The following is a 23,660-nucleotide window of genomic DNA, read 5'->3' on the forward strand; positions in this document are numbered from 1 at the left end:
ACAGCTTTGTACTTTTCCTCCCTACATTTAAACACAAATATCTACTTTCTACTCGTTATATTTTCAAAGCAGCTCGTGACTTCAGTTTTAAAGCACAACAGACAAAAACATGTAAAGGTTTGTTTGTCTCACTCACTTTGTCTCGCGCTCTCCCAGCTTCCCGCTAGTGACAGAAACATCCGCGTGCGTTCCTCTTCTGTATCAAGCCAAAGAGGGTGGAAGGAAAGAGTGTGTTCTGCATGAGAGGCGCTGCACTGTGTTAGCGGCCAAGCAGCGCCGCCGCCATCTTGGCCCTTAAAACAACAACAGTAGTAGTTGCAGCAGCAGCAGCAGCAGCACAATGCATTTTGACCGGGAAGGAGAATGTACAGTTGAAAAATAAGCTCTGTACGGCACTTTGTATGCGGTATGTTTTACTGGATGCTGTTTTGACCATAGACAGACAGGTTTCACTAGTCTCCTTAGGGGCCAAAATGGCGGAGGTCGTTGGTCGTTGGTCAAGCTAAACAACGTGAACAACACCACTTCCTGTTATCACTTTCAAAATAAAACGCCCTTGACGTTTAATTGAATTATATTATGTGCGAAAGTGTAAAATAATGTATTTAAGGTGACAGGCTAAACCTGCAACATGTCACATCACATCAATGATGCAATGTAATGAGGGAGACAAAGTAGATGTTATTTTAAGGATTGAAATGATCGCCTATTGAACTTTTTTGTGGACAAACCATATCAGACACAAATTATTAATCAAAGTAAAGTTTAATATAGGCCTACATCTAAGTCTAATAGTCTTTTAATTATATTAATATGATGTGAGGTTCAGGTAGCTTTGCAGAAATGCTTTTATACTTTGAGTAGCCTACATTTCAGAGGCTGTAGCCTACTTTTTACTTTTTTTTAACTTGAGTAAACAAGTTAAATCGGTAGTTATACTTTGACCAGAGTCTATTTCTACTTAATAGCCTAAAGAATGTGTGTACTTTGTTTGTATTGTTTCTGTAATATTTCTGCTGTTTCTCTTCACTGCATGGGCCTTAATGGAGACAGCAAAACATCTATGGCGGAATAGTTGTTAATATGTTGATTTTGTTCCTGACACTTTGTAACTTTATTAAGAAAAGTGAACCACAATTGTAATGCACATTGTTTTCATCCACAGTGCTGACATGCTGGTTTCACAAATTGATTGAAGTGACTATATGCATAGAAAGATTGAACCAGTGTCTTTTACCAGCATGTGATGTGAAGCCAAAGTGAATGTTTGTAAAGAACAATAAAGTTTTTCATTCTAAGAATCAATAAAGTATTTCTTCTATATTAATTCCAGGAAGTGTATCAAAGCTGCTGGAGAAAATGTGAAAATGACATATGACATTATAACTGAGACAGGTGTGTAGTGGTAAATACAGAGGTGGGTAAACTATCCAAGGTCAGTAGTTTATCCACCTTGTTTCCCCTCATTGAGTTATACAGTTGATCTAATAGGTGAGTAAAGGCAGCCTCATTTCAAAGAGGTGAGTAAACTGTGTTTACTTGTGTTTACCATCCATTTGCCCCGGGCCCGTATTGACAAAGCATTTTATCTTACCACTAGGGGGACTCCTAAATATATCACTAAAAGTTCATAGCTAAGAGTTTCCTCTAACATATTCACAAAGCTGCTGAGAGCAACTTTGACTAAGGAACGAGGGGAACTCTTAAACTAAGAGAAAGGGCGGGGTTGACCCTGTTGCTATGATGATGTCATGCTTCATGAAACTGTGATTGGCGGTCTTGGGCTGTCTTGGATCTCTGTCAGTGAAGTCATAATGTAAATACTGTAGGAAGCAAGGTTATTATAGTTAACTTAAACTAAAACGTCAAACTAGGTCTGAAAAAAAAACATTTTAGTCAATCAAAACAAAAACTAGACTTTAGAAAAAACGAACTGAAATGATAGTGTACTTATGAAACAAACTAAAATTAAAATATACAGACAGTTTTTGTTTTAGTCTTGAAAACAAAAATAACTGTAAGAACAGAATAAAAATAACAAATGATGAAAAATACAAAACTATAAGGATCCAGATAGGAGGTATCATGTTGCCATATTCAAATAAAGATTTTAAAATAAAAAATATAGGCTACGTGTCACTGATTTATTGAGCATGAAACAAAGAATAAGGAGTTTTGATAACTTCAAAAACCAAAGAAGAAGAGCGGGGGGAAATATGCCTGCAGATAAATGTGTCTTCCCCACCTGTCCAGAACCACCAATGTGTGAGAAGAGCTGCTATTCTTACACATTACAAGAACTCAGTCCCATTATACACTACATGGTTTTATTGATTGATTCAAGTGTCATGATGCTCTCCAGGTGCACCAACCCCCATGGGTTTACAAGACACATCAAATACAACAATAAAACATCACAACAGTGCTACATTTAAAATAACACAAGTCGCAAGTCAGCAATAGATAAGACAGCAATAATGAACAATACATCAGTTTCTAAACCAAAGGTTCTGTCTTTGCTCCCATGACAAATACAATTTGCTGTGAGGAATTAAGGTTCCTTTTTTTAAACACAGCTCAAGTTTCTCATAGTCGTCCAACTAAAAAAAAGTCCAAATAAACAGAGGACATTTGACTAAAGAGTACATTTGGGGGGATTCTCTATTCTAGGCTGAGCAGATGCCCTCCTCTCTCACCACAAGAAGAGGGGCATCTTACCACGAGTCCGTCCCTTGCCTCATCATAAGCAGTACAATAGAACAAGAAATTAACCACATGTTCAGTTTCATGTAATTCACATAATAAACAGAGTCTATCTTCTTCAGGGGTAGCATGAAACCTACCAGTTTCTAGTGCTAAAGGTTCCCGATCGTAACTGAGCACACAGAGATCTTTTTCCTCTGTTCAAATCAAAATTCACATAGGGTTCAACACAGTAACTCTCTTTTATGAGTTGATAGGTTCTTAGTTTTGGTTGATACCATAAGTCAACAGACCATTTAACCGTATACGAAATAAACATATTACAGCCTCACGGATGTCACAAAATAACCTGTTAAAAAAGATTAATGTATACTATTTTCCCAATTTCCCCCCAGGGATCATTAAAGTCTTTATGATTCTGATTCTGATTCTGATATTTGTGTTTTGTCTTACAAAGGCAGGCATCAGTTTGAGTCTCCCCAGATGTGTGGAAGTTCTCTCTGCTGTGTGTCGCAGGTTATTGCTCGCTGCACTGTGCTGCTTGTTGTGGCCACCAGGAGACGCTGAGGACTCTGCTTGACCTGGGAGCCGACACACACAAAGACCTTCAGAGGGGAGCGGGCTGCAGACCTGACCACCAGATACTCACACACAGACTGTGCTGACTGACTTATCCTGGTAGGTGAGCGCGTCTGTTCTCTTTGGCAGCAGAGGTGATCTTGGTATCATTTTTAATCAGCTTGTGTGTGTGTGTATGTTTGTATGTATGGCCACAGAAGCTAAACAGGACATGATGTCATATATGGCCCATGTTGGAGACACCATCTCTGACCCAGAGAAGATCCAGGGGAAACTCACCAAGGAAGACAAGGTGACAGATTGTCAAAAGTTAATAATATTACTCTGTTTTCTTTTTTCTATGTACGTGTCACACTATCAATGGCTTGTTGGCACAGTTTTTTAACCAATGGATACCAAACTATCCTCAAGGTTTGAGGCTCAAACTATTCCATAATAAGCATGCAGGGCGTCAGATTGATTTAAAAGACAAATGATAATACTACCCCCCCCCCCCCCCCATCCCGCCATTGTATTTATCATTGTGTTGCTCCCTCCCACTATGGTTGTGACAAGTGGTGATGAAAAACAACAACACACTAAAAATTATATCAACTGTTATACAGTCTTTCATTTCATTTTCTGCCAATCTAGAACATCTGTAGCCATGCTGCTCCGCCAAGTCAGCCTGGATCATCTGTACCCATGCTGCTCCACCAAGTCAGCCTGGATCATCTGTACCCATGCTGCTCCACCAAGTCAGCCTGGATCATCTGTAGCAATGCTGCTCCACCAAGTCAGCCTGGATCATCTGTAGCCATGCTGCTCCATCAAGTCAGCCTGGATCATCTGTACCCATGTTGCTCCACCAAGTCAGCCTGGATCATCTGTAGCAATGCTGCTCCATCAAGTCAGCCTGGATCATCTGTACCCATGTTGCTCCACCAAGTCAGCCTGGATCATCTGTAGCCATGCTGCCTCCACCAAGTCAGCCTGCATCATCTGTAGCCATGCTGCTCCACCAAGTCAGCCTGGATCATCTGTAGCCATGCTGCTCCTCCAAGTCAGCCTGGATCATCTGTAGCCGGCGGAGGCCTGGATCCAGAATGTGAAAAAGCAGACAGTCTCAGACTTTAGAGCTTATTATTATTATTATTAATTAGGACACACACACACACATACACACACACACACACACACACACACACACACACACACACACACACACACACACACACACACACACACACACACACATTCACATTATTTAAGTTGTTATTTTTTTACTTTTTATTTGTGACATTTCATACGTATAGACAAAACCATCAGCAACATATAATAAAAGGAGGAAAATAACTGCAAATAAAGAAAAACAACAACAACAACAACACACCAATTGTTTTGACTATGCACAACCCTTTGCTTAGTTACACTGCCCTCTGGTGGTGGAACATGAGGCATGACATGCTGGTCATGACTGTGTTAGGCTACCAGCAGCCATGCATAATAGAACAGCGACAGTGTGAGTGAGAGCGAGCTGGGAGAGCCCTGCCTTCTCCTGATAGATACACAGACCGCACAAAGAGGCAGGCTGATACAGAGATGTTTTGGACCATGGAATAGTGAAAATATCATCTCATGAGACCACAAAGGGTTTGGAGTAGACAGATGTTACAGTACATGTTGTTTGTCATTTAATGATTACTGTAAATAAACATAATTTCATTTGGGCAAATAGGGGGAATCAGGTGATCTGACAGGTGTATTTTTACATTAACATATTGTCAAAGTTTTTTTTTTCTCTTTTCTTTTTTTTAAATTTAGGACTTGGGTTGATCTGTAATGTGCTTTGTAAACTTTTGGAAGTGTTATAAGCCTAGACTACATTTAGCCTAAGTTATCATTATTATTACTGTAAGCAGCATTAGTTTGAATAGCAGTAGGCCCAGTGAAGTGATCAGCAGTCAATAGCTATGAACAGGGATGAAACGTGCACTCCAACCCAGAAGGGAAACATATCATCACAGACAAATAGACCCTTATAGGTCCAAGTGACACCTTGTTTCCCCTCATTGATTGATCCAGTTGATGAGAAAAGAGAGCAGTAAACTCTCAGCCTCATCAAAGCGATTGAAAAACAGCTTCAGCTCATTTGCACATTCCTGATTGTAGCCGGTGTAAATGTCAACTCACCTGACATTTATTCTCATACCCGCCCTTTTTGGTAGACGGGTAAAGTGATGACTTGATTCTGAGAGAAAGGAAAGAAGCTTCGATACTGTGCTCACATCTATTTACTGTATATCATATAAATATGCTGTTTTAGGTGCGATCGGGCTGAAACTTCGGGGGGTGTAAAGAGCACCCGTGCAGGTGACCTGACGGAGCCAGATTTTTTAAATTAGGTGATTGCCCTAATTACCGATGTCATCAGTGATGTCATGAATTACTGGCCACACTGATCCGTCAGAAAATGGACAGAACGGATAGACGGATAGATTTATGTCCGTTGCATGTACAAGTAACCTACTTCTACAGGAGGTGGCGGTAAGCACCTTGAAGGTGTCAGCGCCCCGCCTCTAAACCGAGAGAAGAAGAAAGCTGGCGTCAGCTAGCTGTTAGCTCTGTGCGCTACGTTACTTTTGTGGCAATAAAATGCCACTGAATGACCAGATTAGATGGTGAAATCAGACGGTGACACTGACTATCACATTGTACAACAGTGGGATGGTGTACACAGCATTAATTATAGCCTCCTTCACCGCCTCGGCCGCCATCTTCTTTGAAAAGTTGAAACAAATCTCGGAACGCCTCCTCTCGAGACCTCGACTCTGATTGGCTAAACGGACAGTGACTATCCGACCATCCGACCATCCGATACGTCCATCCAGAAAAAGTTCATCCCTCTTCAACTTTCTGTCCATCAAAACGTATGCAAATCTTCTGGATACGTACGCTTCTGAGTGCTCCACGGACAGTCGGACAACTGTCATTGAAAATGAATGGAAGTGAACAGAGAAATGAACGCACACGGACAGACACCACGGATCAGTGTGGCCAAGGCCTAAGGCAACTGATGTCATAGTGACAGTGATGTCATCAGTGATGATGTCATCAGTGATGTCATACATAGGCATTGTGAGATCATTGTGACATCACTGATGATGTCATCATTGACACACACACGAGAGAGACTGAGGGAGAGGGGGAGAGGAGAGGGAGAGAGACTGAGGGAGAGAGAGGAGAGGGGGAGAGAGAGCGGGAGAGAAAGGAGAGGGGGAGAGAGAGCGGGAGAGAGGGAGGCTTTGCGCGCGCGCCTATAGCGCAGCGGCCGAGCTGTGTATGCGAGCTGCAGGGTGGGCGAGCTTAGGAATCGAGCACGCGAGATACCTAGTAAATATAAACTAGGAATCAAACTAGGGTTTGAAAATGTTTATAATAATATAGTGTTTACTAACCTGTATGTTTTTTTTTATCATTAGTGAAACCAACAACACAGGAAATAGTTTGAAGTATTTTCGGCTTCTTGTACAGTCTTTTGCTATGGCAGGTGTCCCCCTAAATGTGTGTGTGGCCTATGAGCCTACAACAAAATGACTTATTGCCATCTGATGTATAGTGGTGTCAGGATTCACTGTCATCTAAGACAAATAATCAACATATGTACATTGTTTTTTGTTGATTATAGCCATTATTGATTTGTTTAATAAAACAACAGAAAAAAACACTTCAGACTTGTCAAGCACATTTGAAGATGGATTTGTTCTTTCAATTGATAAACTGTCGGTGAAACAAGTCCTGAAACTATTCATGTATCTTGTCTCTTTTCCTTTCTATTTCTTGGCAACATAATGTTATCATCAAAAAGGGTTTTAGTTTCAGTTAAAGCAGACTCTGTTTAATATGGTTTAAATTCTGTAATTTGTTTCATGGTAATTGATAACATTTCTGGTGATTAACTTGCAATCTCATGTATGTTTCTCACGTGAAAATAATATCCAGAAATAAAAGCCAATGGAAAGAGCTTGTTTGGTTACATGACTGTTATTTTCATGGGCTACTTAAATCATATTGAGACTGTTAAGAAGGAAATGAGATCAGATAAACATGGCCTACCAGTAGCATACAATAAAACACATGACTGAACTATGGATGAGAAAGCCAGTTGTACAGTATTATCATTCTGTTGGGTCATTCATGGGTCGAATAGCCTATCTGATATTTCCCACAGCACCTGAAGGTAGCGGCAATGCTGAAGCTGTTGAGGCTGTACATTGAGTTATAATATGAATGGAGGGAGTGTCCCTATCTCCTCCCTGTATGTTTTTTTTAAGCCAAAATCCGGCCAGATCATTGAACCAGAGTCTGCGCAGTAGCGCCCTTGATTGAGAACCTCTGAGAGCTCCACGCCCCTCTGAACCTTCTTATGTAGAGCTGCTGTTTCTAGAATGCGCACAGTGCGTTGTGTATTTATATACAGTCTAGCTCTGTAAATATTACACTTTAAGTTGTAATATTTTTTGTCTCGCCAAAAGTAACCAGGAAGATTTCCACTATGAGATCAGTTTATCAAAATGACGCCTGTACGAAAATCTGATTTTGGTTGTCGGAGATTTCAGACCTCCGGGCTGCTGCTGACTGCTGAGTGGTCTCAGCACTCTCAGCGCGGGCCGGAAGTGGAGGCAGGCCTCACTCACCCTCAGCCCAACCTAACGTTAGCCCAGTGAGTGCGTGAGCCAGGCTGCCTGGTCTATTGCCTGGTATATCGTTACTAAGAGAGGAGCTTGTGAAGAACGAACATCCCCACAGTCAAAGCATTTCCCCCAGATATGCATATAAAAACGTTTGTTGCTTTAATAGCCTACAAAAAATAAAACGTCTGTTTGTATGTGATGCTAATCCGTTAGCGATGAGCTAACGGTGCTTGTGTACTACTAGGCCTCATCCATATACCCGGGACGGGAGTTAACGTTATAAAACACATTTCCTGTCAGTTGGACAACCTGGTCAGTTCTGAAAATATGTGTATTATTGTGTTATTCCAGCTATCGTTATCGGTTGTTAAGTTATAGTAATATTAAGCCGATAAATAATGAAAAACAGCGGCTGACGCCATTGCTAGCCTGCATGTTAAAACCATTGTGTACCTAAACGTAGATGGAGTAACTCGTAAAACACATTTTCTGAACTTACTTCAGTCGCCAACCAACGTTAATTCCTCGCGCACCTTTCTCAAAACAAAGTTATTTTTATTGCACTCCATTGATATGTCTGGTAGCCAGCACAGCCAACCCATGAGCCACCCCGACCTCCAGGCCTGCACTACCCAGACTAAAAGAGCCCATCTCCCGGCCCCACACACCCAGCAGAGCCACCCGACCTCCAGGCAGCGTTACATAACGATGAAGCCGCGTGTCTTGTCTATGACGAAAGATCTATAATGTGAAGAGCCTGTCCAGCCAATGACGGCTTGAGACTGGCTGCCACAGCTGTCAATCATCCATTTTTATATGTCAAATAACTACTAAAAACAAACTGATCAGAAAAATGACCACTTGCACAGGCATTAGCATGATAATGACTATCTAAAATGATACAAACCACCTTTGGAAAAAAATTATCTGACGTATACTACTGTGATTATTTCGGTTTTGATTTTCCCATCCACTAACATGGGGAGGCGGGCCTTGTGACCTAATACTGGATTCAACCGCCAGAGCGGCGATCTAACATGCAGCGGCTTCACTGAACCAGTCTGATGCCCAGTCGATCCATATTATAATAGGTCCATGAGGCTGTAGGGTTGAAGAGCTGCGCCAAGCCACAGAGAACACAACTGAAAACTAAATAAAATCACAATTAGTCATCAGAAAAAGAAAAAGTCCTCTTAAGCCTATGCATTTTTTCCAAAATATTTAATGGAAGCATTACATTAAAAACATGCATTGAAACTCTATCTGTAAAATAGGCAGTAAAATGTTTGTTTTAAACATCTTTGATGACACAAAATGTATTCTATTATGCAAACCCAATGAGTCCTCTATAAGTTTTTAGCTCTTTTTGTAACTGCTGCGCCTGTTGCCTAATGCACTTTTTATGCTCCTTCTTAAAGTTTTGTTGTGATGCTTTTAAATGTCCATTTTATTCTCTTCTTTTATTCTTTTATTTTCTTGTCAACCATTTTATGTGAAGCACTTTGAATTGCCTCTGTGTATGAAATGTGCTATACAAATAAACTTGACTTGACAAACAAAATGACAGATTTTAAGCATAGGCTACATGTATTCTTGACTTTCCTTTAGAGAGTAAAAAATACAATAATGTCAATAATTTAGTCAAATTCCCCACGGTGTGAAGATAAAGCTTCTGCACATTCCTCCTTAGATAGGCCTCTCTCTATTTTCACTTGGATACTTTATATTTCTCAGTGCGCTTGCTCGGGCTTTGACAGAAGAAACCACGGTAGTGATACTAAAAGCTGTAGTTCCAAAATTGGCCAGTTGAGGCTAGCTCCAAAAGGGAGTCATTCCCCACCCCATGTGAAAATGCCCGAGTTTATAACAGGGCCAACACGTAGCAAACAGTTTATTTCCATGGAAACGGCGATGCTTTGAACACCGCCCTGTTATGTGACCTAAGCATTGCAGCCATACATCAAAGCCTGCTGCGCACCGTTGCAAACTGTTTAGAGCAGAGGTTTTCAAAATGGGAGGCGGGTCTCCCCTGGGGGTCTCCAAGCAGTTTCAGGGGAGGCTCAGTGAATGGACGTGAAAAAATATTACATTGGTTAAAAGGAGATCTTATAGAATAGCCTAAATGTGTGTGTGATTTAGTTAAAGAGATACAGTAGTTTGGGGGGGAATTTGACAGTTTTTCCCACTTCCCCCAGAGTCAGAAACAAATAAATGCCATCAGACACCTTTTATCTATTTGGTTTAGTCTGAAGTTTGTCAAACAGAAATCAGCTCTTGGGTCAATTGTTGAGTGTCTATGAGGGTCAAACAACATAATCACGATCACAAACAAAGGCATCCAGGAATTGAGCAAGGGAGACTCCTTTTTTTTCTTTCCATGTATTTAGCGGGGGGTTCCTATCTGGAGGAACCCCCAGGAAAGCATGGGGAGAACATGCAAACTGTGCACAGAAAGACCCTTTTGACGAGCCCACCTGGGCACTGTGTGAGGACACACCCTCAGGGCCCACAGCATTCCAGGCGGAAATCGAACCCAGGACCGTCTTGCTGTGAGGCCAAGATGGCGACGGCCACACTCCCATACTCTAGGCTTCAAAACGTGAGTCCAAAAACCAATGGGTGACGTCACGCTAACGATGCAAATTTTTAGACAGTCGGTGGTATTCACCTCATGTAGCCCCGCCCACTTGACCCGGTGTCGCGTCTATGTGCCGACAGGCCGCAATGCCGATAGCCCACAAGCAGAACCAGCTGAGCGAGGCGACGTGCAGCATGTCGGTGGACCGGCTGGAGCTAACCTCTCCCAGCCCCCACGCCTAAACCTAACCTTCCTCCACGCCTAAACCTAACCTCCCTCAGACCCTAAACCTAACCTCTCCCAAGCCCCACGCCTAAACCAAGGTCGGCATTGCGGGTGGTCGGCATAGCGGGTGGACACCCTTGACCCATTCTGTCACGACTCCCTGTTCAAAATGCCAGCTGTTCTAACTACTCAAACTAGTCTGACTCACCTGGTCAAACCTAGTTGACTCACATATGAGTCAGACTGGGGTTTATGAGTCACTGCAAGTGTAAACATAATCAGAACTTCCAATTGTGTTTATACTTCCTGTCTCTGAGGTGAATATTCTCCAAAAACGCTGCACATTTTTTCACAAGTTTTGTTTGAATATCTTCATATCCTATGAAATATATATTTTGGGAACAAAACACTGTATTTTCATTTACCACACTGGAACACAGCCAAAAACGTCAACATAGGCTACTGTTGATCAGCGAGGCCTTTATTGTGAAAGTGCACAGCGGAAGTGCTCTGTGTAATTGCGTGTGTTTTGACGCGGTGTGTGGGGGCTGAGCTCACGGCAGCAGCAGCAGCAGCAGCAGCAGCAGGAACGCCCTGCCTGTATCCGAGTATCCTCTCCTCTCTTCGCATCCATCCAGCAGCTCCTCCGCTTCGGAGCGGTCCGGTACTGTACCACACCACCACACCGAGCAGGGCAGCTCTGGCCCGGGCACCAAGACCAACCCAACCCCGCTGGGAGAGGAAAAACAACATGGCCTTTTAACACTCCGAGAGAGAAGAGTGCAAACACAACAACAACAAGAGGAGAAGAAACATGGAGCCTTTGCGTTGCATCCTGCTCTTCGTGCTGCTCGCCTCCCAGTGCCCTGCAGCCTCCGCGGACAGAAGGTTCGGTGAGTGTCCCTCAGATGATGCTTCAGCTTCGGTTTGGATTCTTTGATTGATGCGGAGAGAAACCTCACAGAGCCATTTTGCAGCCTGCAAGACGCGCACCCTAAGCTAGTAGCTACTATTCCTGTCAGCTTCTGATCTGTGTCAATATTGTAGCGTTCCAGGTAATCCAGGTATTACCTGTAATGTGATGTGCAATAGAAGTGTCTCAACTGCAGCTAGGAACTAATGTGTGTGGGTGTGTTCCTAAGGGAAAGGGGATATATGACCAGCGGCCGCGGGCCGGATGTCAGTCTAGCTATGGAGCGAGCTGAGACCGGTTGCTGTGTGTAGAGCTAGCGGTGTGAAGCTAGCTGCTAGGAGCTAAAGGAGCCTGTGAATAAAGAACCTGTACCAACTACAACTCTCCGTTACTTGGCGTATCACCGATACGTTACATTGGTGTCAGATAGTAAAGCGGTAGCGCCTCTGATTCGGTCGAGAGGGGAGAGAGTGAGCAGGAACGGCGGAGGAAAAGTTGGAGATCAAAGGCTCGAGCGTCCTAGCGGTAGCAAGCTAGCTGTGTGAGCTAGCTGCTACGAGCGCCACGTGTGATGGTGCGCTTAGAAGAATGCCTGTCGGCGAACGGGAGAAAAGAGGAGCTGACGACGGAGATCAGCTCGATGCTGGCGGGCATGGAAGCCCGTGTGTTGAAAGAAGTCAGATGGCTGGTGGAAGAGACTCCTGCCTGGGCAGTAGAGGTGATGCGGACGCTGCGAGAAGTCATGCAGCGGGTGGATTTGATGAGCGCAGAGGGAGCGCAGTGTGGAGAACGGCCGGAGGAACCACAAAATAGACTGTGTTGGAGCTGTGGAGAACCGGGCCATGTGGCGAGGTGGTGCCGAGGCGGACCCGGGAGACGGACCGGGTATGCGCGACAACGACATGGACAGCAGGGAGCCTGCTGGGCATGCGGCGCGATCGGACATTTAGCCAGAGAATGTCAAGAAACTGTCGGGGACTGGAGAACAGTGGGAGAGGAGAGACGTGCAGGCGGCGGACAGGTGAGGCTTTGTTGGACGTGCAGGTCGCCTGAACATTTAGCCAGAGACTGCACTAAGAGTGCGAACGCTGGAAGAGACACACAGCCGGGGGAGCAGCCGGAGCAACAGCCAGAGGAGCAGCGGAGTAGCGGAGCAGTGAACAGCCCGAGGGAAGCGGGAGACATCACCTGCAATGCTGTGGCAGTCGGGGAAGCGACACTCGAGCCTGCGGGTGAGCCTGGGGGGTTACCGCCGGGGGAACCGGCCCAGCCTAACCGCTACACACCCCCCACGGTTGCACTGCAAAGAGCCGAGGTGGAGATCGACGCCGGTGGTGTTTGCCCTGCTGTCCTCAACACGCCGCCCCCTGGGGGAGCGGGACGGGAGGACGAGCGAGTGCAAGAGCTGGACGACGACATGGCCATCTGGAAGGTCGACTTGCGCGAGTGGAGACGCAGGCAGGCGGAGGACGCGGATATCGGTCCGGTGCTCGAGGGGGTAACGGCCGGATGCCGGCCCCCTGTGGAGGAGATTCGCTTGTGTTCCGGTGCCACGAGGGGACTGTGGAGCATGTTTCCGGACCTGTATCTGGATCAGGGGATTGTGAAGAGAAAGGGGCACGGACGCACGGGGTTCCAGTGGCTTGTGCCTAGTTGCCTGCGAGGATTGGCGCTACGGTGGGCACATAAGGGCCTTGGATCCAGTCATTATGGGCCCGAAGAGACACTCAGCAACATCGGTGGCATGTACTACTGGGGCAAACAAAAGGAGGACGTGCGGAGATACTGCAGTGCGTGTGAGGACTGTAGAGCACAGAAAAGGGACCGAAAAGAGTCACCTTGCGAAGGGCTAACCCCACTGGGGGTGGAGAAGGACTAGTGTGCTTCAGGTGGGACAGAAGCTTTGAAAGGGGGGATGGAAATGATGGTGGTTTAAATGAATGTGTAAAGAAGAAAAGAGAAATAAGGTAAATGTTGGGGTTATTGTCGAACTGAAATGATATGTGGGTTGAATTGAAAATGAGTGTAAAGAAAAGAAGGGGAAAACGTAAATGGGTTTGAGTTAAATTGAAATGTGTGTAAAAAGAGAATTGAAATGTGGGTTGAATTGGAAGGAATGAAAAGAAATGCAAATGGTGGTGGTGGAACGGAAATTGAGAAGTGTGCTAAAAAAAGATAAGAGACTAGGTGGGGAAATTGATGCGGTAATGGAAAATGTTGTGGGGTGGTGTGTTTTGGTACAGGGGGATATGTGTGGGTTGTGGGTGTCAATGTGGGCATTGACTAATGTTGGGTGAGGAGTATGTAGCGTTCCAGGTAATCCAGGTATTACCTGTAATGTGATGTGCAATAGAAGTGTCTCAACTGCAGCTAGGAACTAATGTGTGTGGGTGTGTTCCTAGGGGAAAGGGGATATATGACCAGCGGCCGCGGGCCGGATGTCAGTCTAGCTATGGAGCGAGCTGAGACCGGTTGCTGTGTGTAGAGCTAGCGGTGTGAAGCTAGCTGCTAGGAGCTAAAGGAGCCTGTGAATAAAGAACCTGTACCAACTACAACTCTCCGTTACTTGGCGTATCACCGATACGTTACAATATGTTCTTAGTGGAGGAGGATGGCAGCCAGGCTCAAAGCTCATCTATGCTTAGGTTACTGCAGCTCTATGTAAACCAGCACTGTGCATCTGTAAGGCATTTCAGAAGAATATCAAACCCACAAGTCTCTACATAGTAATATAGTAATATCATAGGAATATTATAGGAAGGTGCTGTCACATCACTACACTAGTGCAGACTCACTGACACAAGATGCATTATTCTGTTAGGAAGGCCTACATTTAATTGTAGTCAGAATATTTTGATTTGCAGATATCTGTAATAGAACGTTTTGATTGACAGATATCTAGGGACATGGCCTAATGTAATATAGCCTACAATGATGTAATAGGAGCATACAAAAACAATAAAACAAAACAATAGAATAAATAATGAAATAAACGAGGAAAAACACGTGAATAAATAATTATACAAAATAAATACATAAAATATACACACAAAATCCAAATGAAGAAAGAGGTTTGAGATGTGTTTTACACTGTAAACAAGGAGGCAGCATCCATCAGTGACAGCATCAGTGCAGGATGAGTGGAAAACGACCTCACATCCTCTCCAATTCCCCTTGTATTGTCATCCTAACACAGGCCAGTATTGATGGTAAATGTGCATTCATTTCTCTCATGCACAGAAGCTATAAATAGCTGATATAGATAATACTGTATTGTATATTGACTTGTGCTTACATAAGAGCTAACAGAGAGAGTCAACAGTATGGCAGCACAAGACAGACTGGCAGGAGGACGGACATCTAGTAGCTTCACTGACATGCTCAATATTATAATCATATCAATATTCAGTATTACAGCAGCTGTGATACTGAATATTGATGCATCATCATTCAAAAACAAAATCACTAACAATATCTGTTGATATGTCTAACGTGTCTGTGACACTCAGTAGTAAACCTATAGCTACTTTATGGTATTTGATGGTATATTTTAATCTCTTATAGTATAATTATATTCCTATAATATACCTGTAGTATTTAAACTGTAATGTTCCCAATGATAATGTCATTATGGCACTTTAGCAGCTTTATCATATGTTTAAATGGTGTTTTACATCCTATAATAATCTTATAACAGTGGAAAATCATTATGTTGTACAGTATTATAACTACAGCGTCTTACAGTGAGTCTGAGCTTCTCAATAGAGTTTATAAGTGGCCCTATTTCATGTTTTTATTGTATTTTCATCACTATGTGTTATTCCTATAGGACTTATAGTTTTGCTGTAATATCTGTATAACCAGAGAGATTACTATTGAGAGAGTGAACTGAGGCGACAGTATAGGGAGCACCATATAGTATCATTTACATTTAAAATCAATATTCATGTTTGCCTCAATTGTAGTGGAGGGTGAGGCCACTAAACTCAGATGTGCTTCATGCTCGAGAGAGAGAGAGAGAGAGAGAGAGAGAGAGAGAGAGAGAGAGAGAGAGAGAGAGAGAGGGAGAGGGAGAGGGAGAGGGAGAGGGAGGGAGAGAGAGAGAGAGAGAGAGAGGGAGAGGGAGAGGGAGAGAGAGAGGGAGAGGGAGAGAGAGAGGGAGAGGGAGAGGGAGAGGGAGAGGGAGAGGGAGAGGGAGAGGGAGGGAGAGAGAGAGAGAGGGGGAGAGGGAGAGGGAGAGGGAGGGAGAGAGAGAGAGAGAGGGAGAGGGAGAGGGAGAGGGAGAGGGAGGGAGAGAGAGAGAGAGGGAGAGGGAGAGGGAGAGAGAGAGGGAGAGGGAGAGAGAGAGGGAGAGGGAGAGGGAGAGGGAGAGAGAGAGAGAGGGAGAGGGAGGGGGAGAGGGAGAGGGAGAGGGAGGGAGAGAGAGAGAGGGAGAGAGTGTACGACGATATGGCAAAAATATAAAAAAAAAAATTCAAGGCAGGATTCCGAGCCACGATCTCATCACTTTTTTCCCCCATCTTGGTTAAAGACTATGAACCAAAAATCATCTCTGTATTTTTAGGCTGATTTTTAGATTCTCTTGGTCTTTTCTACAAAGTGGGCTAAATGTTCAGTTGTAAGTCAAAGCCACATGAGATGTCACAAGCACTTTTATTAAAACAAGACTGGTCAAAATAAAATGCAAACACAGGGTTTCCTTCCCTGATTTTCACAAAATATGAGATTTGTGATGAATAATCATCAGTAATGTGGATCTAATGACTAAGGGCCTGTGTCGACCTAGCATCTTTTCATCAGCTCCAATGTATTTTTTTAGTTGTTTCCAATGAGGAGAGAGCGTATGCGGGCGCACACGAATGTCTAGAGAAAGTGTGCTGCGCCCAGCGTCTATTTTCACAGCGCTCCGGCGTTTTTGTGCGCCGGCTCCCAGCGCTTCCAGCTGAAAATATTTTAACTTTTCAGAAAGACGCTGGTGTCGGGTGCTCCTTTTCTGGCAACTAATCATATGGAGAAACTATCGCAACAGAGACAGAAAGGCTCAGTTGTGGGAGCAGATTGGCTAGACACTTAATATTTCTGGTGAGTGTTGAACTAAATCACTGGATGTGTGTTCTTAGCTAATGTTAGCTGTCAGCTATAAAGCTAGCTAACGCACTGAACTAACGTTACTTTCAGACTGCTTCCTTGCATATTGTGTGCTGAGATCAGCGCTCCCCAGCATACTTCCAGCGTTTAACCATCAGAAAAAGACGCTAGATGGACACACGGCCTAAGTGGTTAAAGGCAAAGAATAGAAGAGCTAGAACAGTCTGGTAAGCTCAGAAAATGACATCACTTTACTGTGATGCAGCGTTTAGACAACACAGGAGACTAGAAGCAGCCGCTCGTAGTAGAAAGTCCCTGAAACTGTTTAAGCCACACTGGAAACTACTGGGACCTTTACTCATGTTCTATGAGAACATGTTTGACCACATTTTAAAGCGTAGCTTCTTAGCTTTCATTTAAGCTCAGTTGTGAGTCTGTCTGACAAATAAAGAGGTCACATTAGCTCTTCAAAATGTCAGTGACATTCATTTTTCCACAATTTTCGCCTAAACAACAATCAGATTGTCCCTGATGAAGGCTTAGGCCGAAACATGTTGGAGTGTTTGAACTAGCCAAGATAGAATAAAGGCTTTTTAATCATAAGAAGAGTTGCCTTGGACTTTTTTCAATTGTTAATATCACATGTCTAGATAGGCATACTATCCTATGATACTATACATACTGTAATGATCCACGCCTGGACCGTGATCAAGGAGGAAGGAGGCGAAGATCGACTTGCAATCTGTGCATTTATTTCAGAGGTCACTGTTACGGCTTTGACCTACAGCCACTGAATCAGGGAGCTAATTCCCACACTTATTCCCCTGTAAGCTTGTTCGTTCAAAAACATCAACACAACGTTTAGACAGACAGACAAAATGGCTTCCCCCTCTCGACCAATCCCCGGCGAGAGAACATCCACATGTGACCCAAGTGTCCCCTTCACTTGCCTCACGCCCGTCTCTAGTGCGTTCATTTGCCGTAGGAACTAGCAACTATAACACTCCGTCATCAAGATAATCCCATGTTTACCCTAAAACCCACATCACTACAGTACCATACCATACTATACTAGATAGATATACCATACTTAATTGTCTACTAAATTGGCACATTTCTCAGTCAAAAAGAGAGTAAATTGGCATGCTTTTCAGTCAAAAATAGTTTTATCAGTGGCGATTTTAGCCTGACATTTCTGGAGGGGCAGTTTTATCTTGTCACGTCACCACACACCATCACACAAAACAGATCTAGCCAATCTATGGTAGGGAGGCATATGACTGCGATTTGAGTGCCAAGGAGCAGAAATATTCCAAAACTAAATACACTTCACATTTGTCCGGGTGCACTCGGCTCGTGCATATTTATGCAAAACACACAGCACACAGCAAAATCACAGCAAAATCGCCATTGAGTAAATGTACAAACCTTGCATTCACTTTATCCCCAGGCTGAAGCATGACGAAATCTTCTGGTCTGTGTGTGGCTATATCTGTCTGTGTGTGGATATAAACGCTTTATTTCCAATTTCTCTTCCAACGGCAACGTACTAAACCATACAGACAACAAATAGTCTACTACGCGATTCATAGTAGGCTAAATGAAAACACACTTCACAGTATTTAGCTAGCTAGCGGCAATGTACTGGTCTGATTTAGCCTTGGTTTGTTTATTTTCTCCTCGTATTTATAAGAAGACACAAGCTCAATAGGGGGACCCTGCACTGACACGATGCAGGGAAGAGCAGCTGGCACCTTCTTATTAGACAAAAAAACATGGCTTGATCATGAACATGAAACATGTATTGTAAAATGTCCAACAATTCCCAGCTATATGTGACTGAATTGTCTTGACTGCTTTTATTTCATACTACTATGAACCAATGGAACTGTTAGCTTCATCAATGTTCCTGTCTGTCCCTATACAAAGAGACTGAATACAAATAACACTGTTATATTGTATAGAGTAGTGGTTCTCAAATGGGGGTCCCGGGACCCCCAGGGGTCCGTTGCACTTAAAGTTTTCAGGAAAATATATATATTTTTTTTTGCAAAAGCTTCATAGTTCAACGAAAATATTGTATGCTTTAAATCTAAAATTGTTCATGGATTACATTCTAATCTAACAAAGCTATCAATTTAAAAATCAGGCACGTGACCGTGGAAACAATTAAGCTTAGCCCAAAATCACAGATCAGAATGAGGGGGTCCCCAGTATATTGTCTATCTAAGGGGTCCTTGGCTGAAAAACATTTGAGAACCTCTGGTATAGAGGTGTTACAATGGAATAAGGGAAGAAGCCTGTTCATGCTCAAATGTTCTGCCACGTGCCACCATTACCTATGTTCTTGTGCTCGTCCTTTATTTGCAGACAATAGAAAAGCCACCTTGACACTCCCTTTCCTTTCCCTGTGACAGTGGTGCCACCTACAGGCCGTCTGGCAATGTGCAGGATGCAAAAGGCCAGACATGAATGCAGCCTAACTCTTCCGGCCTTGAGCGTAGTGGAGCACTTCTGCAGGGAGAGCCTCTGTCTGGACCAGTGGGTACCATCATCAACTTGCCTGAAGCAAGCAGCAGCAAAGCAAAGCACTGTTCTCTGCACAGGAGGTATGGTGTGAACCCTGATGGACACATGACCTCCCTGAGATGATGGGAAACAAAATCAACGTCTAAATTAATGACTTTGAAGGAGGGGGAAAAGATCCCACTAGCTAGATGGGATGTATTCAAACAGATTTGCACTTGGACAGGTCTGTTGGGAGTTGAGGCTGTCAGCCTTGGCAACCAAGATGAAATGTCGGGACACTTTGTATGTATCTTTTGAATGCTAAGGATTGTATGATGGTTTGTTTGGTAGAGCCTTTGTGACTCAAAACAAGTTGGGAGAGCTAGAAAAGTGAGCTGTTGAGAGGAGCCTCTCTAAAGAAACTATGCACTTGCTGAAACACTGGACATTTGCCTAGACATCCAATGAGGATTTTTATATGTATCCAGTGTTTCCTATGCCAACTGCTTTTTACTACAAATGGTTAATTTTTCATTTTCTTTTTACAATTGAAGGTATTTCTAATTATATTTAAGTGTATTCTTGTTTCATTTTGTACTTTTGCTATTTGCACAATCTAAGTACAAGACACAGATGTATTGTGCTCAATACATATATTTATGGAGCCAGAACTAGATGTCTTTTCATTTTGCATTTGTGGAAATTGAGCAAAGCTGAGCTGAGTTTTGACCTATCAGCAAACAGTTGTAAAGAGGAGTCAGGTGGGCGGGGCCTCACTGACATCTCTGAGCTGAAGGGAACAATAACAACATGTTCATTCATCCACACACTTTCCCTTTTCAGCCAATCCCTGTGATTTGCTGGGACAGTTTAGGTTGCAATTTCACCAGCTGACTTCCTTGAATAGATTGTGTCACAGTTGCACATGTGTTTTCAAAGTAAAAGCGGGAATACGATGCAACAATGCATATTTTGCATATATTGAATTAAATAAATGGTTCATAATAGAGTGTTATGTTTATCAGACACGTTGCATCAACTATTGCAGCTCACAGGCAGCTGGAGCCGGTCTCTGGCTGGCTCTGGTCCTGGGAAGAGAAACACTCACTATTTAAATAATAATGACTTCTTGGTCTCAAAATCTTGAAAAAAGAAGAACTTGCCTTTTAGCAGTTGAACCGTTCCCTGAATCCCCCCAACACAGTTTGTCCTTCTTCCTCTCAGCAGTTCATGTAGCCTACAAATTAAATGATGGAACGAACAAACTTACAAACAAATAAATACATGCTACTGCCTTTTACAGGTGTGTCAGGTGGAACAAACAAATAAATACATGCTACTGCCTTTTACAGGTGTGTCAGGTGGAACAAACAAATAAATACATGCTACTGCCTTTTACAGGTGTGTCAGGTGGAACAAACAAATAAATACATGCTACTGCCTTTTACAGGTGTGTCAGGTGGAACAAACAAATAAATACATGCTACTGCCTTTTACAGGTGTGTCAGGTGGAACAAACAAATAAATACATGCTACTGCCTTTTACAGGTGTGTCAGGTGGAACAAACAAATAAATACATGCTACTGCCTTTTACAGGTGTGTCAGGTGGAACAAACAAATAAATACATGCTACTGTCTTTTACAGGTGTGTCAGGTGGAACAAACAAATAAATACATGCTACTGCCTTTTACAGGTGTGTCAGGTGGAACAAACAAATAAATACATGCTACTGCCTTTTACAGGTGTGTCAGGTGGAACAAACAAATAAATACATGCTACTGTCTTTTACAGGTGTGTCAGGTGGAACAAACAAATAAATACATGCTACTGCCTTTTACAGGTGTGTCAGGTGGATGATGCAGAATCTGAGGAATGGATTTTTTACAGCAACTGTAATGCAGCTTGATATAAGGACATTTGGAGCAGAGCTTTCATCAATATGTATGTTTTCTTTAAAAAATAAAATAAAAAAATCAGTAAATTGAATTTGTAAATCTGAACCCATGATTTCAAAGTGCTGCATTTGTTATTTAATAAATGAAATACAGAATGAATGTTTACAAACATGTAAATTAATGTTTTAGCCTACATGTTTCTGCTTTGAGTTTAAGGTCGCTTTCACATATAAGCTGTTTAGTCCGCTTTAACCGCGCCAGAGTTCATTTCCTCGGATAGTGCGGTTCGTTTGGGGTGGTGTGAAAGCGCAAACGAACTCTGGGACGGAACAAACAAACTTGGGTCCGCTTGAAAACGTGGGTCTCGGTTCGCTTCCAAGTGAACCCTGGCACGGTTCATTTGTTGTGTTAAAGCAAACCGGACTAAACACAAGAGCGCCAGTGCATCTGATGCACTCATGCAGTGCATCATGAGTAGAAGACGGTAGAAGGGAGCAAAACAAAAACTGCGGCGTGCACACGTGTACAGTACCTGCGCGCTGCGTCGTGACATAGAGGCTACGTCGTCATAACAACAACACATCGTTTCTCAACAGCTGGCTTGCGGCTATCTCCTTCAGTACGTAGGCTACTCGTCTCATCTGCAGAAGGAAATGTTCAACAGCTTTCTGCCTCTTCTGCTGCTCATATTGGGCACATTCTTGTCAAATATTTATTTGATAGTAACACCAAAGTAAAACCAGAAATCCCAATATCGCGTTGCTCCATGGTTTGTGTTTTGTGGATTCACTTGTGTTGTTCAGTCAGCCCTCAGCCAGGCAAGAAGCCTGCTGGAGAGGAGAGATTTCCCTTCTCTATTCTGTCCAATAGACAGTGACAGTTTGGACCATGTGACATTGTTCATAAAGTTTGGTGCTTGTGACAAATTGCTGTGTGAAAGTGAACCAGACCAAATGAAAATAGCAACAATGTTGCAACTTCACCCCCCCGAATCGCACCGAGTCCACCAGCTTATATGTGAAAGAGAACTTAGCCTATACATGTTTCTGCTTTAATTCTTTCATAGATTGAATAAATGAATAAGTAAATACTTAGAATAGTATGCATATTTATTATATTTCTTCATTGTTCACCTGGCAGAGGTACTTTTGTATGCAGGGACTTTTACTGGATGCTGTTTTTACCATAGACAGACAGGTTTAACTAGTCTCCTTAGGGGCCAAAATGGCGGAAGCAAGAGCCATGGACCAGCCACTTCCAGGTAGGCTGCAGCTCACTGCAACACCACCAGCATAGACACGAGCGTGCATGCATCGTGTGGGTGGGTGTGTGTGTGTGTGTGTGGGTCACACAGTGAGTGACTGACTGTGTGTGCATCGTGTGTGTGTATGTGTGTGTGTGTGTGTGTGTGTGACTGTGTGTGTGTGTCGTTCTGATATTTCCAATACTTGTGCTGTTTGTGTTCCGATTCTTCTCGTCCAAATGTTAACACAAGTAAAGATATTAAAATGTGTGTCAAACGCACAGGGTTCCTACGCAGGTCAGGGAAAGTTTTAGCCCCTTTCGGGCTCTTCCGGGTATGACGTCATCGTCACGTGATCGTCTACCCTACAAGAGTCCCTTAAGGCCCAATTATACTCCATCTTCATCCGTAAATAAGGGCGTCCGTTTCAAACAGTGTAATCGTCACTGCCCACATACTTCCATGCGTCTTTCACGTTGGTATCATGTTAAGCAATACATCCACCAGTGGGCAGTAGAGAGTCAAATGCATGAGTGTGTGTGTGGTTTTCCTCCGTTGCATGCGTATCCGTAAGCTTTCAGATGACGGACAGAAAACGGACGAAATTAACGCAGAGTACGGACAGAAGGCTCTGTCCGTCTCCGTCTCCGTCTTTAACGTTGAGTATAATTGGGCCTTTATCCGTACATAGACTTGCCTGTGACTCTCGCTCTCGAGCTGTCTAAATCAGTGATACGCACGTATTTACAAGTGTCACAGAAACATTTCAAAGCCACCTACTAGAGCAGAAGGGTTCATTGCTTCTCGCCGGTGGGGTTTGAATTACAGTATTTTAATCACAGAGTTCAACAACGTTTAGACACGCAGTCTTCATCAGGGTATCTGAGAAACCAAAAACATATAGGCTATTCTGATTATTGTGATTATGTTATTAATAAGCAGATAATGAGTCCGATTTTAGTCGCTCATCAGTCATCATCATGTGTTTATTAGGGGTGCTCTGATCCGGCTAAGCCACGATCCGATCCGATTCCGATTCCGATTCCTGGCGTCACTATCCAATTCCAGAATTGATTCTCGATTCTCCACCATCACACACAAAACAGATCTAGCCAATCTATGGTAGGGAGGCATATGACTGCGATTTGAGTGCCAAGGAGCAGAAATATTCCAAAACTAAATACACTTCACATTTGTCCGGGTGCACTCGGCTCGTGCATATTTATGCAAAACACACAGCACACAGCAAAATC

This window comes from Poromitra crassiceps, assembly GCF_964638095.1.
Source record: "Poromitra crassiceps genome assembly, chromosome: 17".
NCBI classification, from domain to species: domain Eukaryota; kingdom Metazoa; phylum Chordata; class Actinopteri; order Beryciformes; family Melamphaidae; genus Poromitra; species Poromitra crassiceps.